This window comes from Chrysochloris asiatica, unplaced genomic scaffold, assembly GCF_000296735.1.
Source record: "Chrysochloris asiatica unplaced genomic scaffold, ChrAsi1.0 scaffold00062, whole genome shotgun sequence".
In the NCBI taxonomy this organism is placed as follows: domain Eukaryota; kingdom Metazoa; phylum Chordata; class Mammalia; order Afrosoricida; family Chrysochloridae; genus Chrysochloris; species Chrysochloris asiatica.
Window position 1 is genome coordinate 17,354,629 of NW_006408580.1, and position 8,398 is coordinate 17,363,026.

Consider the following 8,398-nt stretch of genomic DNA (forward strand, 5'->3'; position numbering starts at 1 on the left):
GTCACACACCTTTCCCAATTTTAAAACATTCAGTGTTCCCATGCTCTGTTCGAACAAGTGCTTCTTGGTCCAGGTACAGATTTCTCAGAAGTACAATTAAGTGTTCTGGAATACTCATACTTCGCAATGTTGTTCATAGCATTTCATGATCCACACAATCGAAAGCCTTTGTGTAGTCAATAAAGCATAGGTAAACATCTTTCTGATATTCTCTGCTTTCAGCCAAGATCCATCGGACATCAGCAATGATATCTCTCATTCCACAGCCTCTTCTGAATCCAGCTTGAACCTCTGGAAGTTCTCTGTCAATGTATGATTGTAGCCATTTCTGTATTACCTTTAGCAAAACTTTACTCGCTTGAGATATCAAAGAGATTGTCCGATGATTTCAGCATTCGGTTACAAATTGGGCTGTGAACCTCAGGGTCAGCAGTTTGAAACTACCAGCTGTTCCGCGGGAGAAAGATGAGGCTTTCTGCTCCCGTAAAGATTTACAGCCTCAGAAACCCTGTACAGGGTCGCTATGTACAGGAACTGACTCCAAAGCACATAACCACCACCACCATCAATGTCATTATGAGTAGGTACCAATTCGACAGCAACTAACAACATATATATGTTGTTGTTTTTGTTAAGTGCTGTCAAGTCAGTTATGACTCATAGCAACCATGTGTAGGGTTGCCAAGGAGCAGCTGGTGGGTTTGAATCACCTGCCTTGCGGCTAACAATTCAATGTTTATCCTATAGTGCCATACCAGACAAATTCATTGAGAAAAACATGACCATCAAAAGAAGTCAGAGAAAGAAATACAGTAAAGAGAGCACATCTGACTCATAAGAATAAAGGGAATATAGCATTGCTGTGGCACTGTAGGATAGGCACTAGACTGTTAACTGCAAGATCAATGTTTCAAACCCAGAAGCCGCTCCTCAGAAACTCAATATAGGGTCTCTATGAGTTGGAATGGACTTGACAACACTTAACAACAACGACATTTTGTGGAAACTGAACTAAAGGGCATAATTCTTATTTTTAAAAATCTCTTATTTTGATTTGGGTGAGAGTTTAAAGAAAAGACTATCAGTTTTATATTTAATAATTCTCTACTTTCTTCCTGTGTTTCCTGTTTCCAGTCATCCTTTTTTCTAATCCTTCTGAACTCTGTCCTTGTGTAAATGCTGCCCTTTTGATTTCTACTAGCTGATTATTCTAAGGTGTGCCTAACTCAGTAGTGTTAGGTTGTTGTTAAGTGTCATCAAGTAGGTTTTGACTCATAACGACCCTGTATAATGTTACCAAGGAGCGACCAGTTGGTTTAAACTGCCAACCTTGTAGTTAGCAGTCCAGTGCTTACCCTATAGGGCCACACCAGGTCCCCCCCTTATAGACCTACCATTTGGCTGAAAATTGAGCCACAGGGGTGAGTTCAGTTCCAGACCAGATGGGTGACTAAGGGCCATAATCTATGAGGGTTCCACCAGTGTCTAGCTTATGAGAAAATATTGTCTTTTGCATGCATAATTCTCATTTTTTTTCAGAATTGTTTAAAGTTTACCCTTGGGGAAATATGGAAGGTAATTACTACTTAGTGAAATTTGTTCATATTTTACTAATTAGATTACTTTCAAGTAAGAAGACTGAGCTATCTATGTATGCTTCAATATAGTCTACAAAAATCTATTTTTTCTTTTATCTTTCTAACTCACGTGGTACAGAATAAACAAAATGTGTTGAGTAGTATTTCCCAGAGATGGGAAACATCCAGATTTACATGGGTACATATTCCATCTGATCAAATAGACAGTGGACTGACAGAACAAACAGAGTGTCCACCAAGGAACTGTAAAAACAAAATAAAACAAAACAACCAGATATAAAATAGAAAAGCATATCTATCATTTTCTTAGGGACTCTTAATAGGAAATAATGTCTTGGTATTCATAGTCATGGAGGCAGGATAAATAGCTATATCTTCTCCACATCCTGAAAGGATAAACCAGGTCTGAGGTGTGAGCACTGTTTGAACCTCAAGAGACGTCTTAAGTTCGCTATCTTATTCCTGGTTGCTATGGGTTCTGGTCAGGATTTGGGGATACATTTGGAATAAAAACTGAGGATCAGACTGGAAAGGTTATGGTCATTTTGGGGTCAATAGCTCTCTGAGTGTTCAGACGCCTCACCCAGTCCCCACATGTTAGCTGCTGTGGGCTTTGGATTCATGTGCCAGATTCTCTTTACTCTCTTTCTCTGGGGTAGTTTATCTGATCACATGTCAATACCATCTCTAGGTTGATATCTCTCGTATGTGTATTTCTAACCAAGACCTCCCCTTAACTCCAGATTCCTTTTCTGCTACTTACAGGACTTTATATTTGAGTTCTAATAGGAATCTCTGATTTTACAGGACAAGCTTTTCCACTCTTCCACCACAGGTACCCCTGGAAATGTCATTCCCAGATTTGTAAACAGCACCAAGCGCTGACGTCCAGGACCTGGATTATTTTCCCAATCCACACTCCTCATCCATGAGAACATCCATTAGCAAATCCTGTCATTGCTTCCAAACTCTGTCTGGAATTTTCCAAGTCTCTTCCGAAGTCATCACCATATCATTCCAGTTATCATTGCCCCTCACCTCAGCAATTAAAATGCCTTCTACACGGTGCCCCTGCTTTCTCTCTTCCCCGTCACTCTGCATCCTTCACATAACTCAGTCATAGGCACTATAGTCAGGGAGATTTAGTCTACTTTATATTTAAATTACAAATTTGACCTTTATCCATAATCTTATCATTTCCAGTCACTTTATTGTCTTGTTTTTTTTGTATAGTAAATTGCTTTATTGTTAAAGTTGGTATAAATAAAAGAAAACAACAGAAGACATTTTGTAATCATAGTCTATATGCCCATCTCTGGTGGCCGTGCAAAGTATTTCAAGTACAGTGGTGCTTGTTGTGGTTATAAGTGCCAGTTCTTTCTCACAATGACCCTATATAGGGTTTCTGAGGAACGGTTGGTATGAACCTTCCACCTTGAGGTTCAACCCAACCTTGCAGTTGGGTGCTTTATCCTACAGTGCCACACACACATGTGCACACGCAAACACACAAGTAAAGTGGATGACCTTTTTATTTTCATCTCTGCCAAGTTCAATTCCCTTTACTTTATCCCAAAGGGAGCCTCTATTCTGAATTTCAGGCCATGTTTTCAACTTTTTACAGTACAAATGTTTGCATGGTCAACCAAACACTACCCCACACACCCCACCCAGACCTATGAACCACTCCATATTGTTAATAAGAAGAAATTTTTTTTTTTTTTTCAGGATCACCTTTTCCCTCTCCTCACTGGTGGAGATGCCAAGATACATGAGATTGGGATCTAGGAGGGTGGGAAAGCTCCTGAATACGTACATAGGGACTTGCCCTGTTCTTCAAATTTGGAAGTGTTGCACATACACAAGAATGACCAAGAGCCATTATTTAACTGTGTTACTAAATCACTTCACAGGAAAAAAATGGTAGTTGGAAGAGAAAAGAAAGGGAAGTGCATGTGTTACAACTGCAGAAAGCTGGCCTGTTCCCAGTGAGCAGTGGACAGAACCTTGAAGCTCTGAGGAAGCTCACTTCAGTTCAAGGTGAAATTGTCAACTAGCTATTCTGCCATGACCACTTCTGGGGTCCCCCTCTTGCTGCACAGAATCAGCAAATATTAACATTTGCATATTCTAAGAAATGAAAAAAATTTAGACTAAATTAAAGACTCCTTTTATCTTAATCCCTGCCCGATTCTATTCCTTCACCCCATCCTCCTAGGAAACCATTGTGAATTTCATGCATTTTTTTTATCCTCTTACCTTGCAAGTGCATACAAAGATACCCAGTAGTCACCTCACCCACCCCACCTTCCCCTTCCCCACTTTATTTATAAGGGGAAGATTCATTTTATGTTTTCCAGGTTCATCTGAAATGTCTTTTCCCTCCCACTTATAGCTATATAAGGTTGGATACCTGCATCTGTATGGGGATTTGGCCTGTTCTTCAAAGTTGGAAATGATGCACGCACTGTCGTCCAGGTTGAACTTGTCGAAGAGATGGTCAGCCAGGGAGGAGTTCTGGGTCTCCAGCTTGTGCAGGCTGTTCATGTGGTCGCCCAGCTTCTTGATGGCCCTCATGTGCTCGTGCAGAAGGTGGCTCTCGAGGAAGTCACATAGCTGTGGGTCATCCTGCTCGGTGGCTAGCCAGTGTAGCTCCAAGAGGCTCTGGTTGATGCTCTGCTCCAGGTGGAAGGCATGCTCCATGGCATGTAGCCCGCTGCCCCAGTCGTCCATGACAGATTTTCTGATGTCCCAGAGATGGATGCTGCCCCGGTGCTGGTTCTGAGGTCGCAGCAGTGTCTCTGCCTGTTGGTCCTCCTTGTGGGACTGCTTCAGAAAGTAGGCGGTGAAGTTCTTCAGGGCCAAGTCATTGAGGTCAAAATAGAAGGCATGGACAGGTAGGTGTAGGAAGCGTAGAGCTCCATGTTGATGGCAGCCTCGCATTTCTGGTGGTAGTTATGGCTCACAGGAGAGGATGGCGCAGTCGTCATGGCGGGGGGGTGGGGGGGAACAGACCAGATGGTAATGGCGCACGTGAAGGTGGAGTGAGGAGGACAGTGAGCTACACGTGCAGCGGAGATCTCGAGGCGCCTCCAGGCGAGATTCGGTCTCAGATGCCAAGACCTAGAACCTTTATTGAGACTGGGAGTCCGAACCTGATGATGTATTTAAGAGGGTGGGTTTGGGCCCCGGACGGTTGGTCTGTTATAAGGAGAGATTGGGACCTGGATGTACTCTCCCTGATTGGGGGGTGGGGGCAACATGGTGGGCATCAGCGCCAAATTCCATGGAACCTGTTTGAAGCAGAAAGCCTGGACTTCTCTGCTGTCAGTGTGTTGTCTCTAATCATTTGAAAATAATTTAGGATTATAGGAGAAACCATTTTAAGTTAATCCTCTGTGTTTTATAAAGTAACTTATTTGTGCAATGTTCCAATGTGATTTTTTTCCAATGTATGCATTACTTCTTGTGATATCATTTATGATATTTAATATTGTTTTTGTTACTTCCCTGGAGTTGATTCAGACTCACGGTGACCCCATGTGTGCAGAGTAGAACTACTACACGGGGTTGTCAAGACTGTGACCTTTCCGAAGCACATCATCAGGCCTGTCTTCCAAGATAACTTTGAGTACGTCCAACCCTTTCCCTAGTTGTCTAGCACTTAACTGTTTACTTTACACCACCCAGGGACTCCCATATTAAGAACTTTGAACATCCATACTAATGACACTTCTGCTAGCTTCCTCATATAGTTCTCAGACCTGTCAACTCCAGTGATCTCCAATTTTCTCACTCCTATGACTACAGAGTACCACCTCCAGAATCTCAGTGAATGTTTCCACTTCTCCATCTCTCACTCTTCCTTAGCTTGTTCTTCATTGCATTTTTTTTCTCCCTTGTATTTTTATATTTCAACACAATCCTAGGAATGCCATCTTTCTGGCCTGCTTGTGTACCCCAAAACTAGATAGAGTAGAAAGGAAAGTTTATTAAGAGGAGACATCAAACAAGGTAGGAGGTGACACCACCAAGGAATCTGTGGTTAGCAGAAAACCAGTTATTTGCTTTATATGCTATTTGACATTAAAGCTTTTTATGAATTAACCTATTAAATTTTCATTTAAAATCAGCAAGAACCTTGGTATATCAAACAAAAATCTTTAATAAGCTTTCCGATATTCCTTGCCATTGTTATAAATTTTTCATTTCATTGTTGTTGCTGTTACATGCCATTGAGTGGGTTCAGACCCATAGCAACCCAGTGCACAATAGAATGAAACACTGTCAGGTCATGAACCATCCTCACATTGTTACATTTAAGCCTACTGCTATTGTCACCATGTCAATTCATCTTGTTGGGAGTCTTCCTCTTTATCGATGACCCTCCATATCACGCTTTACCGAGCACGATGTCTTTCTCAAGGGACTGGTCCTTCCTGAAAACATGTCCAAAGTATGAGAGACAAAGTCTTGCCATCCTTGTTTATAAAGCATAGTCTGGCTGTACTTACAAAACAGATTTGTTTGTTCTTCTAGCAGTCCATGGTGCTTTTAATAACACCATAACTCAAACACATCAATTCTTTTGTGGTCTTCCTTACTTATCCAACTTTCACATGGTATGGGGTGATTGAAGACATCATGACTTGGGTCAGTCACATCTTAGTCCTCAAACTGACAACTTTGCTCATTGGTTTGCTTAATGCAATACAGGAATCCTGGTGTGGCTCTGGGGGTTAATGCGCTGTACTGCAAGGTTGGTTTGAACCACAAGGTTCAAGCTCATCAGCTACTCCTCAGAAACCCTATATAGGGTCACTATGGGTCGAAACTGACTCAACAGCACTTAACAACAACACCAATGCATTACAGAGCTTGATTTCTTTACTGCTGCTTCCCTGAGTTTTGATTGTGGATCCAAGCAAAATGAAGTCTTTGACAACTTTAACATTTTCTCGATTTATCATGATGTTATATGTTGGTCCAGCTGTGAGATGTAAACCTAACTAAAGACTGTAGTTTTTGATCCTCATCAGTAAGTATTTCAAAGTCCTCTTTGCTTTCAGCAAGCAAGGTTGTATCATCTATGTATCGCAGATTATTAATGAGTCCTCCTCCATATTTTATGTCACCTTCATGCAATCCAGCCTTTCAGATTATTTGCTCAGCATACAGATTGAATGAGTATGGTAAAGGGATATAACCCTGACACACACCTTTCTTGATTTTAAACCATTCGTTATCCCCTTGTTCTGTTCTAACGACTGCCTCGTAGTTTATATACAGGTTCCTCATGAACACAAAGAAGTTTTCTAGGATACCCTTTGCAATGTTATCCATACTTCAGCATCATCCAGAAAATCAAAAATCTTTTTATAGTCAATAAAACACCAACACCTTTCTGATTTCAGCCAGGACCCATCTGACATTAGCAATGATATCCCTAGTTCCATATCCTCTTCTAAATCTGTTTTGAATTTCTGGCAGTTCCCTGCTGGTGATGTACTGTTACAATGGGTTTTGAATTATCTTCATCAAAATTTTACTTGCATATGATATTAATGATATTGTTCAATGATTTCTGCATTCTTTTAGGTCACCTCTCTATGGAATGATCTCTTCCATTCAGTTGACTAGGTAGCTGTTTTCCAAATTTCTAGGCATGGACGAGTGAGTGCCTCCAGTGCTGCCTCAGTTTGCCAAATCATTTTAATTTATATTCCATCATTCCTGGAGTCTTGTTATTTGCTAATGTCTTCAGTGTGGCTTAGGCTTCTTTATTTGGTACCATCAGTTCTTCATCATATGCTATTGAACATCAACCATCTTCTTTTAGTGATTTCTACATCATTCAATATTTATCCCATAGAATCCTTCAATATTTCCAACCTAGGCTTGGATTTTTTCTTCAGTTCTTTCAGCTAGAGAAATTCTGAGCGTTCTTTCTTTCTGTTTTTTAATACCAGCTCTTTGCACATTTCATTATATTTCTTTACCTCTTCTTGAGCTGCCCTGTGAAATTTTCTGCTCAGCTTTTTCTTTCTAATTTCTTCCATTTGCTTTAGTTTCTCTACATTCAAGAGTATGTTTCAAAGTCTCTTCTGACATCCATTTTGATTTTTTCTTTCTTTCCTGTTTTTTTAATGACCTTTTGCTTTCTTTCTGTACCATGTTCCTGATGTCATCGCACAACTCTTCTGGTCTTTGGTCATTAGGGTCAAATGCATCTAGTCTATTCATGAGATGGTTTCTAAATTCAGATGGGATATATTCAAGGTTATATTTTGGCTCTCATAGACTTGTTTTAATTTTCTACCACGTCAATGTAAATTTGCATATGAGATATTTGTGGTCTGGTCCACAGTCTGACCCTGGCCATGTTTCAGCTAATGATATTGAGGTTTTCTACTGGCTTTCTCACAGATGTAGTCAATTTCATTCCTGTGTATTTCATCTGGTGAGGTCCATGAGCATAGCCATCTTTTATGTTGTTTAAAAAGGTATTTGCAATGAATAAGTCTTTGGTCTTTCAAAATTCTGTCATGACAGCTCCAGCATTATTACTATCACCAAAACCATATTTTCCAGCCACTGATCCTTTTTCTTAGTTGCCAACCTTCACATCCTAATCATCTTGATTGCATGTTTGATCAGTTTCAGATCGAGGAAGTTGGAATTCTTCAATTTCATCATCCATCCCTGGTTCTAGTGTTTGGTGCAAAAATTTGAATAATAGTGATATGAACTGGTCTTCCTTGTAGGCATATGGATATTATCCTATCACAGACAGCATTGTG

The 8,398-nt window shown here is 40.5% G+C and overlaps 1 pseudogene; it reads right to left on the reverse strand.

The window, feature by feature from the left end:
- Positions 1 to 1,768: 1,768 nt before the first annotated feature.
- On the reverse strand, positions 1,769 to 4,588 carry LOC102823971 (annotated as a pseudogene).
- Between the last annotated feature and the right edge of the window lie 3,810 nt (positions 4,589 to 8,398).